Source organism: Bos javanicus, chromosome X (assembly GCF_032452875.1).
Source record: "Bos javanicus breed banteng chromosome X, ARS-OSU_banteng_1.0, whole genome shotgun sequence".
Lineage (NCBI taxonomy): Eukaryota > Metazoa > Chordata > Mammalia > Artiodactyla > Bovidae > Bos > Bos javanicus.
The window spans coordinates 15,916,864-15,928,867 of NC_083897.1; positions in this window are offsets into that span (position 1 = coordinate 15,916,864).

Consider the following 12,004-nt stretch of genomic DNA (forward strand, 5'->3'; position numbering starts at 1 on the left):
TACATTTTAACTATTTTTCTCTTTTTGGCATCACTGAGGGGCATGTGGGATCTTCATTCCCCAACCAGGGATGGAACCCTCACCCCTCACCCCATGCATTGGAAGTGCAGAGTCTTAACCACCAGAGAAGTTCCTGTACTTTACATTTTAAAAATGTCCCTCTAGCCATTTGGTGGAAGATGCAATGGGTCGGGGGGAGGTCAATTTTGAATGCAGAGAGGACAGTTAAAGGGTTAGTCCAGTAGTCAAAGTGAGAGATGTGCCTGTTCTGGACTAGACTGGTGACAAGGAAGATGAGGAAAAGCTGATGGGTATAGTGTATGTGATGGAAGTACAGTTGACAGGGCTAGCTGACGGGCTGCATGTGGGAGGGAAAAGAAGAATCAAAAATGATCCAGGTTTCTGGCTTCAAGAACTGGGTAGTGCCAATAACTGAGATGGGAAATCTTGGAAGAGAAATAGGTTGAGGTGGAAGGTGGAAATTGAGAATTCTGTTAAGATATCCAAGTGGAGATGCTAAGTAGGCAATTGAATATATGTTTATGAAGCTCAGAGGAGAGAGCTCCACCTCAGAAATGTCTCTGTCTGAGACTACCTTCAGTCCCTAGTCACAAGCTCCCATCTTTTTGTGCAGGGCTTCTCAGATGGCTCAGTGGTAAAGAATCTGCCTGCCAATGAAGAAGACACAAGAGACTCGAGTTCAGTCTCTGGGTTGGGAAGATTCCCTGAGGAGGAAATGGCACCCACTCCAGTATTCTTGTCTAGAAAATCCCACAGACAGAGGAGCCTGGTGGGTTACAGTTCATGGCCTCACAAAGAGTCGGACACGACTGACTCCTAATCAACGTGCTTTTTGGGTTCATCAAGACTTCAATTCTTATCCTCCATCTTCATTCTCAAAGTGGGGCAGTCACCTTCTAGCTTCATTATTTTTCTCTCTAGCCCAAACCCAATGCTCTACTTTGTCAAACATTCCAACTGCAGTTTTCTCTACCTTGTAATTTCTGTCATATCTGTTTTGCTAATCTTCAATCCTGGACAAATACAGTCATGTTTCTTCTTCTTTTTTTTTTTTTTTTCTGTTCCTAGTCTTAGTCTCTCTACGGGTTCATAACCTAGGGTCCAAAGATGGGCTTCATGATCTCTCTGACTTGCACTATATATATGCATTTATTTGAATAGACAACCCTTTGTATTTACATTTCCAGAAAGATTCAGGACCTTGAGAAAGTTTGAGAACTTTTACATTAAATGATACTGGCAAATAGTAAAAACAAGCAACAATAATTAGTCCCATCGTAAATTCCTGCTATGGGAACTCAGCTGGTCTCTTAATGTCACTTACTGATATGTTTTACTCTTCACTGCTATTAAAAGTTCAGGTATTGAAGAAATATGAAGGGAAAACAGACTCACAAAATAATATTTGGGGTTGATTCTTTCCTTACAGATGCTTTTTAAGGCACAGGGATATCCACCTAGGCAGAGTAGAACAGAAAGAACATGGAATGAGGAGGCCCGAGGTCTAGTTCCATCTCTGCCTAACACTACTAGTGTGTCTTTGGATAAGTCACCTAACCATCTCTAAGCCTCAGTTCTCTCATCTGTAAATAGAGATGATAGTATCTCCCAAATGTTTTTAAGGATTAAAAATTGTAACCGGCATATGAGAAAGTGTTCTGTACCTACCTAAACTACAGACCCCCATGTTACAAAGGAGAAATCCTAAAATCTCAAAAGCATGGCATTTCTTTTTCTGAAACAAATTGCAAAGAAGGGACAAAAGGGCAAAGGCCTGGAAACAGTACGAAGTGGACAGAGAATTCATAATAAGCAATTGATTCAACATGTTTTGCTATAAACACACTCCTGGAAATATTTTTAAAATCTTCAGTTGTAAATCTCCAGGCACCAAGCTGAGCCAAACAAGGGAGAGTTGTCCTTGGGTGGGATGATGAAATCCAGGATGTCTTTTTGGCCCTCCTCACACGTCCCCACCCCCACACTTCATTCCTGCACCCAGTGTCCCCTGCTGGCGAAGTCAGAAAGTATCTCAGCCTGCAGCAATGTGGGAGCATGGAACAGCCTGAGGGCAGAGAGGGGCTGAGAGAAGGCAAACCTGGGGAGTATTTTATCTTTTCTCTCTCTTTTAAACAACTTTATTGAGATATAATTCATACCATACAATTCACTCAATTCAATGACTATAATATATAGCCAATTCCCCCTCCCTTGGCCTCTTGGCCAAAAAGAAGTCCTGTCTTCACCTGGCTCTCTCTCCCTCCCTGTCAATTTCCTTTCTGCCAGGGAGCTTTGCACTTTCTTAAGGACTCTTGAAGACCTGTAATTTTTCCAGACCTCAGTGAAGGAATGTTTCATAGTGTCGTTCTAGTCACTGACAAGCAGTGTGTAGGAAAAAAAATACCTTCTCAGCACATTGAAAATCCAGCTCAATATTTGCTTTCCAGTTTTCCTGCTCTGAACATCAGCCTTGGTGACAGCAAAGAGAGCTACAAGCCTTGAACGTTCTAGTCAAACATTCTCTTCTGAGAATCATGAGTCACCAGGGTGGTTGGCTTAGCTAATAAATAAATATTGAAGCACTGACTTCTTGTTGAATCCCTATAGTTAATAATTCTTCAAAAATAGATAATCCTCAGTAGTGTCAAATAGCAAATATCCTTGAGGTCATGGTATAGTGCAGCAGTGCTCCTTGCTGGGTGCACTCTGGAATCTATTGAGGGAGGGGATTATTAGAATCAACTAGGACGCAACCCCAGGGAATATGATTAATTTGCTCAAAGAGTGAGGGATGGGAAGGGTGGGCAGGGCATAAGTATATTCTAAAAACTCTCCAGGTAAAACAGTCTAGCAGTTGCTTAAATGATTAAAATAAAGAGTTGCCATATGACCAGCAATTTCACTCTCAGGCACATACCCAAGAGTAATGAAAACATAAATCCACACAAATACTTGTACATGAATGGTTTTTAGGAGCACTATTCATGAAAGCCAAAAGGTGAAAACCACCCAATGTCCATCAATGGGTGAAGAGATAAAATGTGGTATGGCCATGCAATGGAATATTATTCAGCCATAAAAAGGAAAGGAGGATGAATATATGCTACAATTTGAATGAACCTGGCAAACATTATACTAAGCGACACAAGCCAGTCACAAAAGTCCAACTTTTCTATGATTCCATTCATATGAAAGTCCAGTATAGGGAAATCCGTAAAGACGGCGGGTACATCAGTGGCTGCTTAGAGCTAGGGATGAAGAATGGAGGAATGGCAGGGTGATAGCTAATGAGTATGGGATTCCTTTTTAAGGTGATGAAAATGTTCTAAAATTGACTGTGGGGAGGGTTGCACATATCTGTAAATATATTATAGTCATTGAATTGAGTGAATTGTATGGTGTGAATTATATCTCAATAAAGTTGTTTAACAGAGAGAGAGAAGATAAAATACTCCCCAGGTGATTGTACTGTGCAGCTGAGGTTGAGAACCACGGGTGTGGTTGAAGTAGCATGCAATTGAAGTTAGGCAGAGCAGAACAAAATGACTGTGTCATTCGGTGACCCAGCTGTGGCTCTCTGAGCTTCATTTTCCTCATCTGGAGAACGAGGATAATAATTTCTGTCTCATAGGCTTGGAAGGAGGATTTAGTGTGGAAAACAAATGAGAGTACGTGTAGCGTCTGACACTTAGCAAGGCAGCACTCTATTAAAGGAAGCTATTGCCATCATTGTTTTTCTTTTCTGCCTGAAGGCTCAGAAGGACAGCATTAGAAATATCAGTTCTCAGTTCTTGCTACACAAGCTGGGGGAAGGCGAGCTGAAGAGCGGAGGGGACCAAGCCAAATGCATTATCTGAACATAGACTCAATAAATGTCCTCTGTGCTGCTAATAATTTTTTTGGCCCCATCACAAAGCCCACATTCTTCCCATGAGTAAGACTGCAGTGTCATTGTTCAAGAAGGAGATGGGTTCCTTCTTTTTTTGCCTTTAGAGCTAATAGAAGACCAACACAGGTCTATAGTAAGATCTATCACCTTTCATAATGTATTTACTGTCTAATCTATGATTGCAGGGGATTGCCGGGTGGTCCAGTGGTTAGGACTCCATGCATCCACTGCAGGGGGCCCAGGTTCGATCCCTGCTCAGGGAACTAAGATTGGCCGAAAACAACAACAACAAACAAACAAATCTATGACTGCAATATGCCTCTCAGATCCCCTCACTTATACCCATTCCCACTGTCATTAACCTAGACAGGCCTCTAACATCTCTCCCCTAACGACAGCAACATCCTCCTTAACCTTCTAACTTTCCACTCCCGCTCCTCCACACCACAGTTAGAGCGATCCTGGTGAAGTGCCATTCTGATGGAATCTCTTATTTAAAGACCTCTCAATGGCTCCAAGCCTTTCAAATAGTTCCTGCTGTATGACGGTTTTGTTAATAGGATCATCATCCACTTAACTGAGTTCAGTTCAACATATCTTTATTGATTGTCTCCTTTGGGGTAGGTTTTGCAATAACTAGTAAACAAGACAGAGTCCTTTCCCTATCAGAGGTTATCTTCTCGAAAAGGCAGGCAAACAAGCAATTTTGATGTAGGTGTAGGAGGCGGGCAAAGAAGAAGAGGCTAGTGGTTTCAGATGGAAGAAAGAAAACAAGCAAAGACATGAGAGAAACTTCAAAGCCATTGGATATTAAATGGACAGAGGTGATGACAGAATGGGGGAAACAAGTAGGCAGGGGCCAGGCTGTGCTAAGAAGTTTGGACTCAATCTAATAGTGCTAAGGAGCCCTTGGGAAACTTTTGGGTAGGGGGAGAAATAGGTTTATATTTGCATGTGTAAAAGATCACTCTGGCTGCATTGTAAAGGAAAGATTATAGTGGGTCAGGAGTGGAGATGGGGAAGCTATATGGAAACTAGATTATTTATGACTGTTTAATTACTCAAGCTAGAAACTACTTAGTTTCAATTCTTCCTCTTCATCATAACCAATAATCATATCAGGTCCTGTCAGTTCTACCTCCAAAATTGACTTAATCACTCAGCATTTATTGAATCCTTCTATGCATAAAATGTTGGGCTTGGTGAAAAAGAACCATTTCTCTCCTAAGAGAAGCTGACTCTCTTGGGGCGGGGGCGGAGGGGGGGGGTGGGTAGACAGATACATAAATAGATTAATATGGAATAATGTGATAAGTACTCACTGGGTGCTGTCCATGCTGGAGGCAGGAAGAGGGAAGGAGAGAAAGAGTGAGAAAAACAAATAATTACCTCTGCCTGAGGGGAATGAGAGAGAAATCAGGGATCCACAGAGATGAGGTATGAGTTATGTCCTGAAAGATGAGTAGAATTCTCTAGAGGGAGGAGTTTTGGGGAGAAGGTATTGCACACGATGGGAATAGTCCCTGCAAAGGCATGGAAACGTGACTGACTAGGGTTTGTCTGGGAACCAGAAAGAAGTTTGGGGTCATGGGGACTGGAGCTTAGGTTATGAAAGGAGGCGTAGAAATAGATGAGGTCAGAGAGGTAGGCCAAGTTGGAATATGCAAACCCTTGTTTAAGACATTGATCCTGCAGAGTCATAATATAATTTTAAGCTGGAGAACGTGATATGATCAGATTTGTGGAGTCCCTATCTTAGGCCATATTCATTTATCACCATCTCATCATTCGCCCTGATTTTGCCCTGTTAGCGATATTGCTCTTTCCCATTCATCTGACTGCGTGGCCTAACAGGTCTCCCTGCCACAGAAATCCCCTCTAATTTATCCTCCACTCTGGCATCTTTCTAAACACCATTCCTGCCATTGTCGTGCTGCAGCCTGCCAGAGGCTCCCCATCGCTGCCAGGAAAAATCTTCAAATGCCCAGTATAGCACGCAAAACCCTTGCATTCCAGCTCGTGCTGCTTTCCAGCCTTCTCTCTCACCCCTCCTTCCCATCCTTTTTTCCAGTCTGCCTCTTCAGCTAGCTTTATTAACATGAGGACTCCCCAGCCTGCCAGGCACATTCAGGGCTCCACATGCCTTTTCATCATTCTCCTTCAAAGTCTATCTGAAATGCCCTTACTGCAAACTTCTCCTTAGCTTTCAAAAATCAATCCACAAGGCAAATTCTTTTGACTTTCCCTCGACCCCCTACAGGGAGAACAAACCCCGCTTCTATGTACTTTCACTCTAAGCATCTTTGCCACAAGCATTTTTGCCAAAGAAGTAATTTGCCATAAGGCAATGTGGCCTGAAAGATTAAAAAAAAAAATAATAACTGGTTGACAGTTTTCGGTTTGACAGTTTGGTTCCAACAAGTTGAAATGCATTCCCTCCTATTGGTGATGTTATTGATGGCTTTATAGAGCTGACGGATGATCGACGACGATTAGCACCAAGAGTTGGTTTTTCATTTTGAAACACACTATGTTGGAGGAGAAAGAGGCCATGGGCCTCAAAGCCACAGACTTGAACCTGAATTTCCCACAGAACTTTGGAACATCTATCAAAGGACACGTGACAATATGCCAAGAACACACAACAGTGTAGACGCTTTCATAAGACAATACAGAGCTCAGTTATGAATATGCATCTGAGCATTTGAAAATTGATACCTCTCTTAATGAAGGAAGACATTTTAGCAAAAAAGAAAAAGTGCAATGCCAAGCGAGGAGAGGAATCAACAAGTCAAAAGGCATAATTGACAAAGAAAACTGTAATATATTTAATTAATGATTAATAGTTAATCATAATTAATGATTATTTTGTATACATTTGCATTATTAAAGGATTCCCATAATCTAGTTAAAAAAAAAAAAAAGAAAAAAGGAAAAAACATTATGAAGAAGACTTGGGAGATAAGTACTTAGGTACAACCCACAAAATAAAATTGATTATTTTTGTAGTATTGCTGAGAATTTACACTCATATACTTTATATTTCTAATAGTCTTTTACATTTTGTTATTCATTTTTCATGCTTTGTTATGTTGTCCTTAATGCCCATCTTTTATTTTTCATTATTTTATCTTTTAGGGCAAAATTGTCTAGAGCCAATTAGTTATGTGGTGAAAATGAGGTCTTTTAATTTTGCTATTCATTTTGCATGTTTCATTATGTCCTTCTTAATGTCCCGCTTTTATTTTTCATTATTTTATCTTTTATGGCAAAATTACCTTGTGGCCAATTTGTCATGCAGTGAAACTGTTTGTGGTAAAAAAGCTTATGGCAAAGATGCTTATGGTGAAAATGCTGGATACACAAATCCTTTCCCTTCTCTGGGTTCCCCAGCATCTGGTTCCTGCTGATATTAGAACATACATCATACTGCCTCATAATTATTGCCTGCAGGGCTATCTCCCAGGCTGGAATGTAACCTCCACCAGAGGATAGGCCATACCACATTCCTCTTATAAACTCAGCTCACAGCACAGAGCCTGGCAGATACACAGAAGCTCAGTTAAATGAAGTTAAATTAAGGTATTGATTTTCTTGTCCCTTTTTTGCCTAGAATAGTTATCCTCCCCAACCAAGCAACTATTTACTGTCAGATGAATATTGGTCTTTTCTGGGCCAGATTTCCATTCCTAGGTCACTGCAAACATTCTTTTTAGCCAGCTGGAGAGCCAAAGGCTTGCAGCTCAGACTTCTCTCGGGTTAGAGAACAAGGGTTTAAATTGCCATGCCATAGTGGTCAGAAGACTCAGGCATCTGCCAGACTTAGCTTGTAATCAAGCAGCGTGATAAAAAGGCTTGGGTCTGACATTTAATTGTCCATCCTTACTACCAACCCACCCACCACCAATTTACTTCTGTGTGTTTCAGGGCCTGAGCAAAGGACCAAAACACTTGTAGAGATATCCTGGGGGCATGGCATAATGTCTATGCTTCGGTTGGGATTTTTCTAAGGATAGCCATACAAGCGTTCAAAAGAGGAACTGGTGTGCAAAAGAGGAAATCAGAGAAAACCATGCCCATTGGTATAAGGGTTTCCTGGGGCTCCCTCTTAAACAATGAACCCCCAAACTCAGATTTACTGAAGAGCCAGAACCCCCAGAGATCCTTACATTTCTAGAAAGTGGACATTACCTGTCCACTTTCAAGGTCCAAGAAAAAGTTCAGATGAGCTTAAGCCCCTCCCTCCTTTGCATCCCCCTTCCAAAGTTTAAAGCTTACAGCATCTGGTAGGAGCTTCAAACTAGTCAGTCTGGGGCGTTCCCTGAGGCTTACAGCATGAGGAAAAGTATCTCAAGCATCAGGAGCCAATTCCTGAAGGTCTTTTTGGGGCATCTGGGAGTCTCTGATTACATGGCAGACCACAGAGATCACTGATATTGAAGCATATACATGGGGCTGATCTTTGGGGAATAACCTGACATTGGTTTAAGGCCAACCAGAAGATGTCTTCAATTATTGGTGTGAATAGAAGTGGAAAAAGTGGAAACAGTGACAGATTTTATTTTCTGGGGATCCAAAATCACTGCAGATGGTGACTGCAGCCATGAAATTAAAAGACATTTGCTCTTTGGAAGGAAGACTATAACAAACCTAGACAGAATATTAAAAGGCAGAGACATCTCTTTGCAGACAAAGGTCTGTATAGTCAAAGCTATGGTTTTTCCTGTAGTCATGTATGGGTGTAAGAGTTGGACCATAAAGAAAGCTGAGCACCAAAGAACTGATGCTTTTGAACTGTGGTGCTAGAGAAGACTCTTGGACAGCAAGGAGATCAAACCAGTCAATCCTAAAGGAAATCACTCCTGAATACTCATTGCAAGGACTGATACTGAAGCTGAAGCTCCAGTACTTTGGCCACCTGATGTGAAGAGCCAACTCATTGGAAAAGACCCTGGTGCTAGAAAAGATTGAAGGCAAGAAAATAAGAAGGGGGTGACAGAGGATGAGATGGTTAGATAGCTCACCGACTCAATGAACATGAGTTTGAGCAAACTCCAGGAGATAGTGAAGGACAGGGAGGCCTGACATATTGCAGTCCATGGGGTCACAAAGAGTCAGGTGCGACTAAGCAACTGAACAACAACAAATTGGTATTTAAGGATTTGGAGACACAATCTTGGGGTTTAGAGAATCAGAGTAAAAAACCTTTATTTCCATTAGTTTTATTATTCGTAAAACTCGTTAAGATTCATATGGAAAAAGGGAGGGGACAGGGTAGGAGTTGTTTATGGGGGGTATATGTTAACTGATAGGTACAATGAAGGAAATGGGGACAAGATTAAAGGAAAGGCCAAGGAGATGACTGTAGGGATGTAGGTAGGCAATCACTTGAAGGTTTGCAGGGAGAATAGGAATTATTGCCTCATTAAGGGTAAATATTTGAAAGATTGGGAAACCCAGTCTTTTCCCAGCCTAAGAATGAGGCTGGGAAAGGTCTGGATTGGCTTTGAAATCTATTGGAGAGGAAATCCAGGCATGAGCAAGCACTCTTTCTTGATTGTATTCTTCTCCCTAGAGTCTTGGGGAATTTAATCTTAGAACTCAAGGGTCTTCAGTCCATATTTACAGTATGCATGCATGGGCCATCTCTTTATGGTGATATGGAAATATGGAAATATTTCTCTTGAAAGTGAGTTTAGAAACAATTACTTCGCTCATAAACAAAAACAGAAAACAAAACAAATGAGCAAAAAAAATCACCTTAGTGCTGCTGAGGATGAAGGAAGATGGGGGAAGAAAATGTATTTCCCATACTACCTACTATAAATAAAAAAAGACCAATAGGAAATGGAAGAATTTTCTAAAGAGGGAACACCTATCTGATTCCGTGACTGTAATTTCATAAAATATTTATTGAGCACCTATAATACACTATAGGTTGAGAAGTGACTTAGGCAAGGCCCTACCTTCAAGGAGCTCACAGTTTATGGGAGAAAACTCATGAATGGGTCCTGTACAATGACAGAACCATTGAGTTTGTGAATGGAGTAGCCTGGGCCATAGACAGTAATGCCTGTAAGCACAGAAGTAGGTCTATTTACTGACAAAGAATGTGGCTGGGATCAGCTGCTCTTCTGATCCTCCATTCAAAATCTACGTTTAGGTAGAAAAAGGGTGCAGCTCAGCTTTGCAATGGATTCAGGATACAGCTGCTAAATCTAACTACAGTTCTTTTGGCACTGGTAACTGGGCTGTATTCTGCCTGGCGGCCAAAGACTGCCAAATCTTGATTTAAGACATTGACTTTCCAAAGAAAAATAGCTATAATGAAAATAGCTTAAAAAAAAAAAGAAAATAGCTTATGTCTTACATAAACTCTTAGCAATATAACAAACACATTACCTTTAAATAGGACCCATAGTATTTTGTTATATATGAACTGTCACTCTGACTCAAAACAGTTATTTCTTACTGTGTGTCTTTTGTTTCCACGAGCTTTATGATTTTAATAGCACCTATTTGACTACCCAATGATGAATTCATCTTAAAACTTGTCCCAAAGTACCCTCCTCAACATTTTAATTCTTTGCCTTCATGATCTTAAGTCACAACTTTCCTGAGCTTTGGTTTCATCAACAAATTGGGGACATGACGTTCAAAGCACTAGATAGTTGTCAGGTTCAAACGAGACCAATGTATGTGAAAGTAGGAGCTTATCTGAAAAACCGTCCCCATTTTTTAAAATTGGAGGATAATTGCTTTACAATGTTGTGTTGGCTTCTGCCATTCAACATCGTGACTCAGCCATATGTATACATATCTCCCCTCCCTCCAGCCCACGTCAGCCCACCCCTCTAGGTTGTCACAGAGTGCCAGGCTGAGCTCCCTGTTATACAGCAGCTTCCCACCAGCTATCTGTTTTACATGTGATTATGTATCTCAATGCTACTCTCTCAATTTGTCCCATCCTCTCCTTTCCCCACCGTGTCCACAAGTCCTTTCTCTATGTCTCCATCTGTATTCCTGCCCTGCAAATAGGTTCATTGTATATACCATTTTTCTAGATTGCTGGTAAATATATACAATGGAATATTATTCAACCATAAAAAGGAATGCATTTGAGTCAGTTCTAGTGAGGTGGATGAATCTAGAGCCTGTTATACAGAATGAAGTAAGTCAGAAAACAAATACTGTATATTAACGCATATATATGGAATCTAGAAAAACTGCCCTGTTTTAAATCTGAATGAGAAATCTTATAGCCTTGGCTCTTGACTTCAAGCCGTTATATCCTGAAGGATGAATCTTCTCCCTGGGTAAGTATATGAAAAGGGCAGGAAAGTTGGTGACATAAAGGTGACCTGACTGTGACTGAGTACCCTACTGATACTGGTCATCAGGCACTCACCCTGTTCCATCCTCTCCTCTCTCTGTTGTTCACTTAGTTAAAAATGTTGACCTTGCTGGATGAGGGATGCTACTCCTTCAGCGGAAAAAAAAGGGGGAGGGCCCTGAAGTCATGAGAGCCCTTTAAAAAAAAAAAAAAAAACAACGGGCTTTTGGACTTGACAGCATCTAGTATGACATATATGGGGTATTTAGAGCCCAACTAAAGACTGATAATCGATGGTAATAAACAATAAAATATCTTCTGTATGTTATGACACAGGTATATAAACCTGTCAATTATTACAATTTTTAAAAAGCCAGTTCATAATATATTTGGACATACAGAACTGTCCAACTTGAAGAAAACATTGTGGCTTTAAAAAAAGTTGAGATTAAAACAACTATTTAGTTCAACAATTTAAAAATATTGAGTAAAGCAGTGAATTAAAAATGACTGGCAAAAACCTTTCACTGGATAAAACAAAGTGATAATTGTGTTGGATTTTAACTTATTATTTCAGAATTTAATTATAATGCATAATACTGTCTGGAATCTCCTACACATGGACAATTCCCAGCCAATAGATTTGCAGCTGGGCCACTTTCTCCATATGGGATGTCATTATTCTTTTTTACCCATTATTTTGAATTTCTAATTTATTTATAAGTTATTCAATTGATTAAATATTACATTTTAGGATATAG